This window comes from Planococcus citri, chromosome 1, assembly GCF_950023065.1.
Source record: "Planococcus citri chromosome 1, ihPlaCitr1.1, whole genome shotgun sequence".
Taxonomy (NCBI): Eukaryota; Metazoa; Arthropoda; class Insecta; order Hemiptera; family Pseudococcidae; genus Planococcus; species Planococcus citri.
In genome coordinates this window covers 46,355,543-46,373,799 of record NC_088677.1, presented here as the reverse complement: position 1 = coordinate 46,373,799, position 18,257 = coordinate 46,355,543, and the positions used below count along the sequence as shown (strand labels likewise).

General features: G+C 34.6%; 1 long non-coding RNA gene across 1 annotated transcript; it reads right to left on the bottom strand.

Moving 5' to 3' along the window:
- Window positions 1-12,785: 12,785 nt before the first annotated feature.
- On the bottom strand, window positions 12,786-15,722 carry LOC135832318 (uncharacterized). Its single transcript, XR_010556296.1, has 4 exons — window positions 15,576-15,722; window positions 15,267-15,502; window positions 13,066-15,185; window positions 12,786-12,987 (listed from the first exon to the last, which is right to left on the bottom strand). It is a non-coding gene; the product is annotated as an uncharacterized LOC135832318 (long non-coding RNA).
- Between the last annotated feature and the right edge of the window lie 2,535 nt (window positions 15,723-18,257).

Below are 18,257 nucleotides of genomic sequence, written 5' to 3'. Positions count from 1 at the left end.
CAATTATTGTACATTTTTTTTGACATTTTTTTTAATGCAACAGTGACCATGGCTCTTTTAATTGACAAAAACTTGAAAAAAATTATTTTATTGATTGTTTGAAGCATCATCTACGATTATCATTTTTGACAATTCACTCTAATCAATTTTTTGAAAGAGCAAGTAGGTATTCACCCCTTAAATTCGCAAGGTAGGCAACTTGTTTACCTGGCGTTTTTATCTCTATGACTTTTAAGCGTAATGCGTAAAGATTCTGATGTTTTGGAAAATTGTGATTTGAAATTTGGAATCGCGCTAATGTGTTTATCTACTTCCTAAATTTGAAACAGTTAAATTTCATTGCTTAAGAGTAGGGTTTGACGACATTCTGGTATCTTAAAAACAGTAGGTACATACGTATTAGTTTTTGACTGAATTTTCAATAAATAATAAAATTTACTGAACTGATCAGTCAAAAGTGAATTACTTACTGATTTAATCAGTCAAAAATGGATTATTTATTGTACATATTAGTGGCCATATCATATCAAAAAAATTTATATGTAAACTTTAAACTTATTTTTTAAATTTGCACTCAATCAATCAAATTGTTCCACTTTTCTCGTTGAAATTAAAATGGTTCAAAATACATAGCCGCTGCTATCACATCCTATTAATTTCCTCCTAAAAAGTATAATTGTACTTGCTACACATGTTAAACAGGCATCTATTTGTTTGCTCTTTGTAAAATGTTCTTTTAATTCTGTTGGCGTTGTATAGATTGCAAGCTTATCTTCCCTCTACTGGATTTGTTTTTATCGATTGAAGTTTCCCGTAGATAGTTAATTAAGTACAAAATTTTATACTAAACTCTTTTCTTTTTTTTTTGCCTTTTTCAATGCCTTGTACATACATCTATAAAAGGTCGACATTTTCTGGAAAATCTTCCATTGGCGCAGAGATATATGTAGGTATATGTATATATGTATACATTTCACATAATTTCGTGTCCATCGGTAGTAAAAGAAATAAGAAGGGAAAAAAACGATGTTTACAAAACTAACCTCAGCTCTCAAGCCAACTAACATCTGCTCCTGTGATAACAACTACCTTAAAATATTTGTTTTTCCCGGATTTTAATTTCAGGTTTCGCAATGCAAGGTGCTTTCGTTTTTAAAAAATAAACATCCGCTCTTTTCCTCCGATCGAAGCAATTTCGGTTCGAATAACACTCGAGATAAGGTATAATATTATGTTATTAAAAATAGATAAAAACAGGTCTTGGGTGAAATTTCCACGTTATGAAAAACTTCTGATTCTTGATCGTCGTGTGCCTCGGGTTTTTTGATCACATTAGCCGTACCCGAGAAGGAAATTACGCCGGGTCAGTGATAGGCTGTCAACAGTCGAGTGATGAAGTGTAGCGTGAGGTTATGCCCCACAGGTGATTAGTGACTTAATTTTCATTACCAATGAATTTTATTACGTTCAAGTAAGTACGTACATATAAGTTGCATCTGATCTGCCTTGAGGTTTTTTTGGGCACATTATTAATATACCTATGTATTATTACGTTAAAATTTGGTTTTTATTTCCATTACTGTAAGTAGCCCTGTCCACGTAAATCATCATGGTGAATAATCCTGGATGTTGAATGAGTTGCCTACATGATGCCTGTATATCGGCATGGGCGATCAGCAGCTCTGTATTGAGAAAACAAGCGATAGTGAGTAGGTCACCTTTACCTATAGGTACCTGTAGTTTATAGGATTCAGCATTATTCTGACTACATCTGTGATTGCTACCCAGATCTGTATAACTATACCAACCTGCGCCTTATCTATCAATTGATCAGACTACATCATTTTGTTTATGTGTATCATAAAATAGCAAGTTTCAAACCACCAGGCGCGCAGCGGTAATACCGTGAGTAGGTATTTTTTAATTTACACGTCTAAGGGTACTAATTTATTCAGATTTTGATTCATCTTATGGAAGCAAAAAATTGCCAATCTGGAACCATCATAATTGTTACCAGATCATTAATCAAAAATAATTAACCCTCCAAGTTCGCGTTCGAGTTGAGGTGATGAAAGGTAAGAACGAAAGAAAGAAAAAAATGGTAGTTCGTGCCCGTTCATCCCCAGATATGTGTTCATGTTATCATGTACCTGCACCGATATAGGTAAAATATCCTATCCTCGAGCTGGAATGACGCGCCTGCCTCAATTTATACAACGTGATGAAGGTTCTCATTCTGTTGTTAGTTTTTAAAGCGTTGGCCAACCCCGTAATTACAAAACAATTTTCCAATCTAAAAAACACACACAAATTCAACCTGCCCGAACTGTTAAAGTGTTGGTTTCATGTGGACTCTTTCAATATTTTTAAAGATGTAATTAAGATTTGATACTGTTAGTTTAACCTCCAGCCTCTGGCCATTAATAAGCAGGTGAATTGTTATTCAGTTTATTACGAGCACATGTCTTGGCCTGTGGGCGTAGTGAGGTTTTTTCCTCTTTTCATTTTTTCCCCCTTAACCAATGTCCGAATTATCGAACGTGAACAGAATTTTTAAAATTTACCAAATACTTCCAACTTAGGAAATTAATTTCGATTTTACATTCATGCCCATATCTTTTCTCACGCCGCATGGTCGTCTCGATTGTTTTTTAACTACATATATGCAATGTTAGATTTAGATACCTACCTCCACAAACTTGCCTTAGTGTGTCTGCTGTAAAGAAAGGCGTAATAGAATTCATTAATGAATGTAATCTCGTGTAATAAAGTGCATAGGGTTTTCTCTCTTTTTTAAACTTTAATTTTAATCCTACAAGCATTATGCTAATGGTTTAATCGTTACCTCAAGTTAATTGGTGATGGTAGGTGATTATTGAATTACTCGCTCGTTTTTAATTACCTATCTACCTATGTTAAAGAACATCGCAAAAACAATAGGTATTTGTGAGGAACCCATTCTTATCGTGATACCTTGTTTGAATTTTCTTTTTTCGAATGTTTGGCGTTGAATTTAATTTTTAAATTTTTGACAATTTTTTAAAAATTTTAAAATGGCCTTTTTTCCCATAAAAATCATCAAAATTTTATGAAAATCGAAGCTCGCTTCATGTCTTAGTTTTGATCTTTCGAATCGATTGGAGATAATTTCAAGCCATTTCGAAGCCTTCTCCGTGCAGATATTTAGATTTTCTTGTTTTGAAAAAAATGACTGTATATGTTACTCGTAGAACCAAAATGAAATTCAGCATTTTTTTCAACACAGAAAAATATAAAAATCTGCTGAGGGCTCATAAAGGGCTCAAAGCCACTACCAATCAGTTTGAAAGGTCAAAAATGATTATAGGTATTATTTTTCTGTTTTTTCTGCAAAAGGCAATTTTGAATTTTAAAAAATTTACTAAAAAATATCTATAAAAAAGACCTTTTTAGTTTGTTTGGAGAAGTTACATCAGAAACTGTGGTCAGGAATTTGACATTTTTTTGCAAATTTAGGTACCTGTCCCTTCGATTTCCAAAATAGGTACATTTCGGAGAAATCTGGGATCAAGTGCAGGTTTCCTTTCCTTTCCGAATACACTACGTATAGACAAAGTATGACAATCAAACTGCTAAATGAATATCTTGGTAGTTGGTCTTGGTACCTCGTACCTACCTATCAATTTTTCCTCCTTCTCCCTTCCCCTTCTGATATAGGTAATACATATATTCGACTAATACGAGTTGAGATTAAGTACAAGTGTCGTTTGGTTTTAGTATTCGAAAGATATCATTAGAGTTGCCTACAATCAATTCGAAGGAAACCTACACACCAATAACACAATTACAAAAACGCTTAAAAACTTGACCCCCTTTTTCACCGTCATCGCCAATGCCACATTTATCAGTGGATATGTTATGTTTAATTTAATCATTCTTATAGGCAGTTATAATAATGTATAATATCACATTTACCATATCACCTCAGTCTGCATACAATTTACACTACCTAGTTACCTGCGTATGAGTAATACCTGCGCTTATACATACGTAAACAGGATGTGAACGAAGAACACATTCATCTCATCTTTGATCGACGATAATATTACTCTCATACGTTTCGTCGCATTACCTAACTCATAATTAAAAAATACTCTAGACGAAGAATTTTCACGAGTTGAATGAAAAGAGGAAGGGGTAAATAGCCAATAAACGTGTTAACAAGGTACCATTTTAATACATGTATAAATTATTATTATCAACGGAAATGTTGAAAAGGGCGTTAGTGAATAACTACACGAATACTGGTCAGGCGCCAAGATACCTGCTCGGTAACTGGGATCCACCGTAATAAGAGCAGCCTAGGGCATGGGCCCACTGTGTAAGACCACAGGTAATCAACTGCGCTATGATAAATATTCGTTGAACGTAATAGTAATTGGTTTACCTATTCGTGAATGAATCTTTTTTATGAATGGTTGTCATAAAAAAACCAAATGAATGAATACGAAACCCAACGCTGAAAACTGTTTCACTTCGGTTCATTAATAGTTCGAGAGGAAATTCTTACTCGTCTGCAAGTTGGAGTATGGAGTTGGTGGATGAAATGGAGATCATCTCGGTGAGCGTAGCGATTAATTTAACTTGATATTGCTCTTTTGAGGTGTTACAGTTTATTTATATGTACTTACCCAATTAGTTGTTGATTGATTGACGTCGGAGGAAAAACTCCAATAGGTATGAGAGAAACCCTGACCATCTGATTAATTTTTACAGTTTTTTTTCTAATTTAATTTGATTTGATATCGTCATAAATTAATAAAAAGAAAAGCATTATTGTACCTAAGTTTAGATTGTCGAATTATTTCATTTTAAAAAAAGAACGAACAACAACAACAACTTGCGCTGCAGTACTTAATAATAAAATTTTGGATTTGTGAGCGTCAAAAAATTTTAATCTATCCAAGCCTTCTTAGGCAGTGCATCAGATGAGTAAAATAATCCACGTTACAATGTTCTTATTCTGCATTTGCTTTCTAGCTACCTAGGTAGATAATTGATGATTCGACTACTTAGTACAATCAGAATTTTTAAAATTTTCAATCATCCAAGATATACCTACCTATCAGAACTCCATCAATAACATTTTATGTAACTTCAAGATATGCATCCAGAATCCTCTCACCTCCAGTAAAAATTTTGAATTCCGTATCATGGTTCAAACTTTACACAATCCATAGGTACCAAACTGCAAACATATGAATTTTAACCATGAGCTCTCCAGGCTTCCTTGTTAAACTTGGAAACGCAGCCAGACAGACCTCCGCGCCGTTGATTTTAACGGTAGCAAATCTGCATGTCGATGCCCATGTATGTATGTGTAGGTAAATATCACGATGAAACAATAAGGTAGCGATGTTTCATATTACCGTTAACAAGTTGTAACTTCAGAAAGTTTATAGAAATGAAGTGAAAAACGATAACGCAGATCTGTTTAGAAGCGAAGTACAGTAGCTGAAACAGATTATCAATGAAAACAACTCCGGAGTGTACTTTATGGCTTCACGGCATCATGTCTCGTGTGATGATTTACTTGCGTGGCTCGTTTGCGAGTACCTACTCGAGAATTTATTCCATTTCTTTTCCTACTTGTACTCATGCAATAAAATTTATATTGTGCATCACAAATCTATTTATACAGCGATATTATACTAGCTTGGCAAAAGTTTTATTGTTGACCATATAGTTTTGTCGGATGCAGGGTTGGTAGTAGGTAAGCACTACACATAAAGTTTCAGTTGAAATATTGAACATTTAAAAAAAAAAAAAAAATGTTTTCAAGGATGTGAAAATGATGAACTAATGAATGCAAACGCCATTTTTCAAATCAACTCTATTTGTGTCAATCAAGTAATTTAATTAAGTGTATAGGTATAGGTTACTATAGGTATATAAGCTTTATTATAACCCGAAATGCGTAGGTCTGGGAAACGAGCATAGGTACAGGTAGTTAATAAGAATTCGTTTAATAAGTACTTCACTTGTATCATTAAGTGTATTTATCTCACTTTTAAGATTACCTCGCCGACATGCATAGGTCAAAATGTTTCTCTATAAGCCATGCCATGTTATACTCGTAAGGAACATGTTCATATACAAATTGAGCCTATCTTCCAAAGTATCGATGAAAATTATTAGCACGTCAACGAACCTCTCAAAAATATTACCTTCATTAACAAGCTACCAGAATGACTTCATCCCACAATCAGTCTTACAATTTACATGGTAGATTAAGATAATGATCCGATATTAGGTAGGCTACGAGTATTATTTAATTTAAATGCTGAAACAAAAATGGGTAGTCCGGTATGATTATCTTTATCTGGAAATCGTGTAATTTCTCATCAATGTACGAGAGGAAACTAATAAAAACACGATTTTACGTGACATTAGAATTGTGAAAATATATTATAATTTTTAAAAATATACCTATAGCCTAATAAATATATATTTTAAAAAAACATTACATTTTTTTTGTCGGTACTTATTAGACCCTATTAAAGCGACGATCAATGACTGTTGATTCCTCAAAGGACATGGAACCAATAATGAATCCGTGTTATTTCGATGATACGATCACGTGTTTTGGTTACCTATACCGCGTTGGTAATGAAGATAAACGGTATTCGATGAAGATGTTCAACAAATAGAATGTCAGCTAAGAATTCAACCAGTCACAAAATTTTGTCTGACCAAGTTGAACACGACAGTTTGAAATCGTTTTTATCGATATTAATAAATCATTATGTACGTTTATAAGATTACTTCTAGACGTGTAAACGTGCATGAACCGTGAAGAGTGCTTTTAAGGAAGAAAATCTGCACTAGGTACCTATTCAAATTAACCACCGCCCTCCTCTCAGGCTCCCAACACACAGAATGTCCTGGAAATCGCCTGTCGAACTACATAGTATAGATAGGAGGTACCTTACCTAGTACTCGAGATGAGGAACAAAATACATTTACATAACTAATTGTTTAATACGTTGAAGGTGTTACGTCACCTGCAAAAATCCAAATCTAGGGAAAGGGATCTTTCTAAATCTGAAACAGTCAAAGGATGGGGGCATACATATACAATTTTGGCACAAGATAAGTAAGCACACCAGGGGGTCAGTAATGACACATACAAACTCGGCACATAAGAAAAAAAGAACGAAAGTAACATATACAAATTCGGCACATTAGAAAAAATGAACGAAATCGAAAAGAGGACATACTAATCCGACACACTGGAGAATAATCAAATAGGTAAAATAGATAGAAACATGTATCCACACATTATGTTCTCAATAGATTTCATCCAAGATGTACGTACTTATCTACAAAGTAGGTACTCTGCTTATCATGTACTTACAATACTTACAAGGGAGGTGTTCCAGGTGACATTCACCGATTTCAACGATTCTTGCACCATTGGATAGAGGACATCGGTGTAAGGGTCATAGAAGTTACGAGTTGAATGATGAAAATTGGGGGGCGGGGAATCATATCGAAAAAAGGAGGAAAAAATTCAATAAGAATTAAGACTGCAGGAGTAGAAGAAAAAGAGACTTATTTGCCCACATTTTTTGAACTTGAGTACCACATTTTTGAAATTTTTTTCCTTCGCTTCGCTCGGGCTAAATACAGTTGTTCTATATGTATTTCTAAATTTCTGAACATGGAAAACTATCTGTTCTAGGCAGAGGTGCCTAACTTTTACAAATGTTGAATCAGTTGAATGTAATTAAGAAATTGACTTTTTGTAAAAAAGAAATGTTGGGTTTTCTTTTTCAAAATAGAACTTTCCAAAAATCTATCATTCAAAATCAAAAAAATTTTAGATCAAAAAATAAACTCCTCACATAGGAAAAAAAATGTTTTTTTACTACTCGAAATACGAAATTTTGGGAGCTTTTGCCCATAGCCTTCCTTTTTCGGAATTGAAATTTCTAAAAATCATTCAAAAACTGAAATTTTTAAGCCAAAAAAATCAACTTCATCCCATAAAAAATATTGTTTTTTCATTCATAAAAATATGAATTTCCAAAAGCTTTTGCCCTCGCTACGCTCGGGCTATTTTTTTTCACACAATGAAAAATTTTATGTTTGAGGCTTCTAAAAAATTGAAAAATGAAAACGAAAATTTTTTATAAGTCATAATTAAAACTCACTTTTGTTCAACCATGACTCCATGAGCCAAAAAAGATTGGAGATGATTCCTGTGGAATCCGGTTTTCCAGTGGATGAAGATGCAGTTTTAAAAATTTTCAATCATAGTTCTGAGCGTATTCATGCATTATTATTAGTTTAAATAACTTGTTACTTTGAATAAAATTTGCTTACGTAAATTTTTTAACGCCAATGGGGAGATTAAGGGGGGGTGGTGATGGTGCACTGACCAAGGGGGTGTCTCGCCACCCGACCTCTAGAAATTTCTGTAGGCGCCCCTGCATTGGACATAGCCTAAGCTCAAATTTTCAGCTGCTGAAGTTGATATTTCAGCAATCCAGGACGATTTTTCGATTTTCACATGGCAATTTTGAAAAATTATCCAGAAATAGTCGGCCCAGGTCGCATACCAAATCCTCTCATAGATATCATTTGGGTATTTTAATACATATGATGAGACTAGCCCGTGGTGAAATTGTCAGCTGCTGAAGTTGATATTTCAGCGGTCTAGGGCGATTTTTCGATTTTTGACCAATTTTTATTTCAAAATTCAATGTGAAAATCAAAAAATCGTCTTGCACGTCCGAAATATCAACTTCAGCAGCAGAAAATTTCACTGTGGTTTAGTCTCATCATATGTATTAAAATTCCCAAATAATCTGGAAGGTTTCGATATGCGACCTGCGCCGACTATTTTTAATCAATTTTTCAAATTGCTACTCGTATCTTACTACCAACTTATGTGAAAATCGAAAAATCGCTCTCAAAAATCGAAATATCAACTTAAGCACCTAAAAATTAATTGTGGTTAGGCTATGTTCGATGTCCTCTATCTAATGGTGCAAGAATCGTTGAAATCGGTGAATGTCACCTGGGGCACCTCCCTTGTTAGGTACACAGAATTAAACTCAAATCCATCCCTATTATCCGTATTAGAGTACGACGTACCTAAACTAGGTACCTACTTGCGTATTTATGCGTAGGTTAGGTGCGACAAATTTTTTACATTCAAGTTTTTGAATAAAAGTTTTAAATGCGAGGTTCATTCTTTCCTGATGTGTGTCGAGTTTGTATGTGTCATTACTCATTAGTGAGCGATTTCTAGCATTGTGCCGAGTTTCTATGCAAGAAGTAAGAATGTGCCGAATTTGTATATACTCAAAGGATGAGTTGCAATACTTGCAATAGAGTCGGTTTTGTGCCCTTCCCCTCTGGTGAATTTTTACGAAAACAGCCAAAAACTATTGCATACAGGTCCTCGGTGTAGGTAGGTATATATTTATGTTTTTGAAATTAAAACAAAAATCCATCTCACAACCTTCCCGTTGAGCCCCAGTAATTTCTTTTTTATGGTCAATCACCCTCAGGGGATACTTCAAGGGACTCAATTTGTGTCCCTGTAACCAGTTCTACTGGACTGGTATCAAAAATTAGATTGTTTATTGCCATTTTTTCAGTTTTTAATATTTTAGGAACATTCCAAAAAAGTTAAAATACGCGGTTTGTAGCAAACATGTTGTTTGCAGAAGTTATACTCGTAATTGTTTTGAGATCGTAACTTGAACCAGTTCCTTTTAGGTATACATATATTTTATGAAAAAAGTTTTAAACTTTTTTTTTTCAAATCAAAAACTAAGAAGTGTTATCCTATATTTTTGAAAGTCGTGCTCGGGTTGGCTTAGGCGCCGTGTGGCAATGAAACTCTGGCACGTGTTTGCGCGAAGGAAGTTTCTGCCATACCACAACTTTTTTTAAATACTTACCATAACTCAAAAATGCCTAAGTCATCAGAAAAGTGCAATTCTTATTTTTAAATAATATTTTATATAAATTTTATATGTTTTTCTGTAGTTTTTCTATCATTTCGGGCATTTTCGTTATACCTGAAATATGTATGTTCAAAACTTCAAACACGAGAATTTTATTCAATGAAACTTTCTTTAAATAAGCAAGTACTTAAGTAGGTACATATATACGCACCTATGCTTATCTGATAGGTAGTCGATCAATTTATAAAGGGTAAGACTGCCAAACATTTCAACTCATGATTGAAGATCCAAACTCCCACGTTTTTCAAACTTTCAGTATGTAACGATACCGCATACAGGTAGGTACAGGTACAGGTACCTCTACTTACAAAACAATAAGCATTGAGTAATAAAACGATAAATAATAATTTTACATTCCAAAATCGATATTCGTTAAAATACAAGTAAGTAGTGTAGCTGTAGATATGGTACGAGTATTATGCGCGATGTTCTATCCTTCGCTGTCAAAGAATTTATGATTGAACGAGTTCAAATGTTGACAGTGGCGCCTGTACACGATCGAGAAATCCAAGACTCGGACTCCCCACGGATTATCTTAGGCGGTCGTAAGATCTCACTGTACGCAAGGGTAGTTGGTCCGACTATTAACCGATCACGTTTAATAACTATAAAATTATAGCGTTAAAATTACCTCAGACGTAAGAATTTTAATTTATTGCAACAATACATTTTACACGCTAAACGTGGGAAGAAATGCAGTACTTTTCTTACCTACCTAGTGCCTACAGTTGAGGATAAGTAAGTACCTACCTACAATTTAGCGTGTTCGAGTAAGATTTGCGTTGTTTTCACATTATTCGCATGTATTGAAAAATTTCAACATTTCAACGAAATATTTGTCAAGTTAAACTACCTATTGTTGGTACCTATATATTTGAATTGTGGACATGGATTTTAGTTTAGACCTACTCGTATTTCCAATCATTTTACCGTTCACGTAATTAAAATCAAACCTTGTTCGGTTCTGATTGTGAGTTCTGAATTCAAAATGGAAACATGGCAGAAATCCCTTCTTTCCACGTTCTCACGCATCCCTTAAAACTTTGTTAGCATTTTGCCATTCAAGAAAAACCTGCGAACACTTTCATACTTTGGTTGTTTCTTCATTCAAGGAAATAATGACGTTGAACGAAATCTGTTTGAAAGCGATTAAAAATGGTCTCAAAAAAATGAAAATCATAATTTTTCATACTATGCAGCGTATTAGACTCCGCTGATGTGTCCCTTCAAAGTTATGTCTGCTCCTCTCCTCATCCTAAACCCGTACTAGAAATTTTTCAAATTGTTGAAAATTATTTCAATGTTTCAATATTTTTGCATAAAGCGACTTGTGGGCTGTACTTTTTGCTGCTTTACGCAAAGGTGTTCAACAAATTATACATATATTTTTTCAAATTTTTTCGCATTTTTAAAAAATTAGTTATCTTATACCTATATTGAACAAGATTTTTTCAATGAATTAAACGAAATTTCCCAATATTACATTATTAAGTAGGTACTACATACATACTTACACTACTTACTTGACTTAAGCTTATTCAAAACTTCGACAGCATTTTGAGCGCTACAGTGTTTCTCATATTAATTCGCATCCCATCTAAAAAATACCTACTATTACCTGTAGGTATGCACGTATTTATTTATTTATTTATTCACATACCTAATTCAATAATAATTCTAGTAAACAGTTTAATTTTATGCAACAAGTGTTTCCAGTGAAACATCATACCTATTATTATAACATTAAGTATTTCTAGCAAAAAGTGTGGATTTGATCACTGATGATTTAAATAAGTTTTAATGTAAACAGACAGTCAACAATTATAAATTATTTAATAGGCTAGCATAGTAATTAATTATAATTAGCCCATAAGCGCGATAACTTATCAAATCAGAAACCTTGCTTCACCAAAAAAAGTTGATTAGTTTAATTCGAATGCAGAAAACGATTTTAATTTAATAGATAGATAAAACTATTCGAGTAGGTACATAGGTATAACATATAATTTTGATGCGCTGATGAGGTCAAATCGACCACCCGAAATCTGTGATTTAAGTACTTAGACAACATATTAAATACATTGTAAATGAATGGGTTCAAGTTTTATTACTGGCTTTCACTTTTATTCCTAGTTATATCTCAACTAATTGCAGGTTTTATTACACAGATTTTAGCGGGTTAGGAAGTCGGTTTTTTTTTATTCGTTTCACGTTATTTTTATCTAGGTAGGTACTAGGTACGTTACGCATTTGCATTAACGACTAAATAATGATAATTGATTATAGAAATGAATGACACTGTGTTTGAAAATGAAAAAGATGCCCGTCTTACATTATCAACTTACTGTCAGAGGACTTACTGTACTCGCCAAACTATGTATTTGTTAGATAGGTAGGGTACTACATAGCATAAACCATCGCCTGAGGTAATGATCCATTTGAAATTATTTGTATCGCGAAACACCAGCACATTCATTTAAAAGTAGCTAGGTAGTCATTCGAAATAAGATTCCATCTCATGTTCCATTAATATTAATTCTGCTCACTAAGACACCGCCGATGCATGCATATCCTAAAAGATAGTTCGAAGGTTAAACATACACACTACTGTACTTGATTTTCAAAACCATCACCTCTTAAATTTTCAACAATCGGCACATATCTGACGCAATTCAGACAGTAAAGCTCAGCTCGAACAAATTTATAGCTACCAATTTTCCATATGAAATTATACATACAAGTTCCATGAATAACTCGAACGTATTTAAAGATCTAATCATCTTTTATTTTAAATTAAAAACTATAATGGTGTTATCAATTCGTATGTAAATGGTTAAGTTCGGACAGATTCGATTCGAACGTTGATGCTGATGCCAGTATACGCGGCTCTGTAATGGTATTCTAGAAAGACCTCCTAGAGTGTACACAAACCGCGCGGTTTTCCGTTGTAGGCGAATCGGTGGTGCTAACAAACAAAAACTGATTTTAAAACAAAGTTAAAACAAATGAAGGAGAAAATATTCGCAGCTGGGTGCATTTATACCTATATTTTAATCCGACACCACGGCACCGTCCATTCAGATACCTGAAACGCCTTTTCCGCGCACATAAATACGTCACTTTCGAGAAATTATCTCCATCCAATGTCATTCTGCACACACACACGAAAAAAAGGGTTGTCGATTACAATTTTTTAATTAAACATTGTTCACAGGCTATGCGTTCGCATTACTCAACGTCAAAAATGTATTATTGATGTGAGAATGCAGCATTTCCTAAGAGATAATTCAGGTCGGAATGATATGCACCCGTAAAAAGGTTGCCAAGATTGATATCCACCCGTTTTACATTTTTCCTTTTTTAAAATGAACGAGGCTTCAATTCGAGGATCTAATCATTTTATTGCTTTAATAAAGCTATTAACAACCACACATGCAGATAACAGAAAAGTGTAACATATGAATGGGTGATTGTAAAAAAACACTCATTCCACTAAAATGAATTTCAAAAAAAAAAAACTGTCTCATTGCTATGCTCCTCAAAATGTGGTACTTGCGAAATGCGCGAGGCATATTCTTTTGGACAGTACTTCTATCAGACCACTGTACAACGTTTGATACATACAATGGCATGCAGAATTAAAATGGTTTCTGCAAAATTATTTTGAACAGACTGAGCTACTAATACCAAAAATTGCACCTGCAAAACAACAAAAGAGCGTTTGAGGATGAGATAGTGCAATCCGCATTTTCTCCAATTTTTATGAAACTCACCCAAGATGTTAGTATAGGTGTAAAACCATTCCAAAAAATTTTTTGAGTCGACCCCCCCCCCAACCACAACCACAACCCGAGAAATGCGTGCTGAAGTGCCTTTTTCGATTTTTGGTGAATTGTTAAAAATCAAATTTAGGCCAAAAATGAGGAAAAAAATCTAAAGTTTACCAAATTGACCAAGAAAACTGAAATTTGAGATATACCCTATTTTTGACACGCCAAAGTGATTGGAAACTGTTTCAACCCGTTTTGAGCAGTTCTCGAGCAACTAGCAGATTTTTGAAACCCGAAATTCCCACAAAATTTCACGACATTTATTCTGCAAACTAATTCCAATACGCTACGAAGTCGACTGCAGGTGGATTTCAAGTAGTTTTGGAGCCTCTCCACCTCTAGCGACCTTTTGAAAATTACTGGAGCCTCCAGTAGATTTTTGAACCTTGAAATTTTCCAAAATTTCGTCAATGGAGATGGAAAGCCGAAATTCATTCTGCAAACTACTTTCAATACGCAACGAAGTCAACTGCTGGTGGATTTCAAGTCGTTTTGGAGCCTCAGTGAGGCTCTAGCGACTTTTTGAAAGGTTGTACGGCGTTTTTTGGAAAATTGAAATTTCCAAAGAGTGGCTGGAAGCTTCAAAATCATTTGATTTTTTCCCTCATTTTTAGCCTCAATTAGATTTTCAAAAATTCACCAAAAATCGAAAAAGGCACTTTAGCACTTGAAATTTTGACAGATGATAAATTTTTGCCTTATCTTTCGATCTACTTTTGTACAGTTTAGAAAATATCGACTCTATCCAATCACATCGGCTTGCATTTTCAATGTAGAATAGTTCATTTTTATTTTTTTTTTTAAATGACGATTCAGGATTATCATGAAAAATATTGATCATTTCCTAAAATTTTGCACTTTTCCTTTTTTACACGACAAATCTTTGAAATTTGGTCTTTTTCGCCGAAATAGTGAACAAAGTGACTTGCAAGTGAAATTAGTGACTGAGTAAAACCCACCAAACTAGAGAAAAAAATCAATTTGAAAATTGAAAAAAAAGAATGACATCCCCAAAAAATGCTTTAAAAGCAAAAAAATCGTCAAGTTGGAAAAAAACATAGACGCTGCGCGAAAAAAGTTAAAAAAAAATACATGATATTAAAAGAACCGCCAAGACTCATACAAACATTTTCATCACTTTCACACAGGTCACACAGGTTGAAGACGAAACTTCAACGATTTTTAGAAAGAATGAAGTGTTTTTTCCGCAAGATGAAGCATCTTTAAGGTAGGCGAGCGTGCTTTTCATTTTGCACACTTTCTTTAACTTCAATATGAAACTGCGCTTTGTAAACATCCACATGAAATTTTCTCTAGAGGAACGTAACGACGGCTGCAAAGAACAAGAAGATCTACGAGGAAGTAAATTGAAAATCAACATTTGTGAATAATAATGATATTCATGTAAAAATACCATACTCGTCCGATTCACCATCTACCGTTGGCCTTGTTTATTTTTCATCGTCTACAAAGATTTATATATGTGTGAATGTGTGTTCGAAAAGCTAAGTAGTTCGACCAAAAAGTTCAATTCTTCTCATCCAGATTGAAAATAATATGAAACACCATCAATACTCGTCCGATGCGTCATCTACCGTTAGCCTCGTTCATTTTTCATCTCCGGAGATATGCATGTACGTATAATCACAACTAGAATAGCAATAGTTATTATTTGATTGTGTGAATACTACCGGTAATAAGTTGAACAAAAAATTAATCATACATTGAAGTAAACTGCACTATTGACAGTTTCTTGTCTAGTTCGTTCTTCGTTCATCAGTTTTTCTATCTAACCTGAAAGAATTTTTCACACAAAGTATAACAAGCCAGAATAATAAGAGATTATCATATATTCAGTTTCATAAATAAATACTACCCGTAATAAGATAATTCCAACTGGTACTGGTGTTTCTAATTGAATAAATCATCGCCAGTCACTAGAATAAAATCAGGAAGGAATAATTCTCAACATGATGAATCGCATAATCGAATCAACACTTGAATGGCAAATTTTATCGCGTTAAATTTTATTGCTCATGAATTTATTCAGACTTCCACGTTCCCCAGAGGGCGATACCGTCGCGCATTCTGATTGGCTGTTGATATTTCTGTGCTCTTGTTGTTTACATTTCAAAACGGGACTTTTTATCACAAACTTCGGCGATTTCATTCTCATATTAATTTTCAACGATATTTCATTAATTTCGTAAATTTTGTGGTGTTTTTTTTAGTGTTTTTGATTAATATATGACTTCTAGTATCGTTATATGTTGTGAATAATGAATATTACCTCGAGTTACAGTGTTTTAGTGAGCTTAGAAGGATGAAACAAAGTTGCACGATTAAATGAATTTAAAGTTCTTTGCATGTAGGACTAATCGTATATTCGAATAATAATAAACACATCGAGAAATAAACGGAAATATATTCGTTATAAAAGTATAAAAATATCATCAATCAAGAATATCATCGAAGTCGCGTCTATAAACTAAATCAACGAGGTAGTAAACAGGAGAGCACCCGGATAAGAAGAACAGCCAGGTAAGTATCGCATCGAAGCTGAGATTACTCCCAGTACTGCCAACGCCAACACACCCCTTTAATCTTAGCGGAGAGGCGGAGATCAATAACGTACATCGTAAACATAGGAACTAATGGAACTATCATCTTCGAATTAATAATGGCCTGAAATACAAAAATTATGTTACATATTGAGCAGACAGCTGCAATGTTCTTGAAATCGACCTGAGGCAAGAGCTTTCGTGAGGGCATCAGCCGGCTGATCTTCCGACTTAACGAATCTCAAAATAATCTTGTTACCCTTGACAAAATCTCTAACTATGTGATAATTGAGTTTAGCTATATGCCTGAGCTTGGGAGCTCCAGTTGTTTTAGCGATAGCGAGAGCAGGCTGACAATCACTATGAATGAGAGCTGGTCCATGTCTATTCTTCGTTAAACGTTCTAATAAATCTACCGTAATGACAGCATCCTTCGAACACATGGATAGAGCGAAATATTCCGCTTCAGCTGAGGAACCCGCTGGTACCGACTGTTTTCTCGTACGCCAAACAACCGGATCACCGTACGCTCGCACAAAATAGCCTGTAATAGAGCAACCTTCTTCTCCAGTCCCTAACGACGCATCGGTGTACGCATCTACAAATACACCTTCTTTCTTAATCACCCCTCTATAAGTTAGCCCTAGCTCTGCCGTTCCTTTCAGATACTGAAGAATTCTCTGAGCACGTTCCCAGTCTTCGGGCTGAGGATTACTTTGATGTTGACATAGCACATTCGTAGCGAACATAATATCTGGTCTAGTACCGTTGGCTAGATGTAATAACGAGCCAGTAATTTCCCTAAACAAAGACTTGCCAGGCGTAGGCTTACCAGGATTCCATTCCGGTGTTTTCTTCTCTGACTTACTTTTCTTTTCACAATTTCGAGTTAAAGCTGGAGTATGAACAGCTGGCAAATTCAACGCGTTAAAGCGTTTCAACACACAATTAATAAAACTAGTTTGAGTCAAAGTCAACGTTTGATATTCTTCCGATCTAGCAATTTCCAAACCAAGAAACTTTTTAGGAGAACCTAACTCTTTTACTTGAAATTCCTCTTTTAAACGTCTAATCGTCTCAACAATCTTATCTTTACAATTACCTGTGATTAGGAAATCGTCTACATAAAGTACTAAAATTACCACCAAATGTTTCCTTCGCCAGATATACACGCATGGCTCATTTGGATGATTGGTAAACTGCATTTTCTTGGCTGCTTCATCGAACCTACGAAACCAAGTTAACGGACTAATCTTGAGCCCATACAAAGCACATTTTAAAGCACAAACCAGGCCTTCATCAACTTCCATTCCTTCAGGCGGATGCATATATACCGTAGTTTTCAATCTGCCATTAAGAAAGGCAGTAATAACATCTAATTGAATAATCGACCAACCTTCTTTATTTGCAAGCGCAAGAATTACCCTAACTGTGTGTTTACTAGCCACCGGAGAGTACACATCTCCTATATCGTACACTTCTCTATCTTTGAATCCACGTATAACCAAACGTGCCTTATATCGTATTGAAGAATCATTCTCGTTAGTTTTCCTACAAAATACCCATCTAGAATCTAAGATATTCACCCCTTTGGGCGGTACAACTAAATCCCACGCATCATTTCTTTCTAAAGACGCCATTTCATCTTCCATGGCTTTTATCCAATACTCACGATCAGTACGGTCTAAAGCTTCAGCGTAAGTCATTGGATCCTTTTCATCTTCGAGTAAGCATGCACGTAATGCTGTAACACGATCAAAAGCTAAAAACGTATCGTTAGACGAGTCATCAAAAATCACAGTTTCTTCGACGTTCTCAATGTCAAATTCATCAGAGTCATCGTT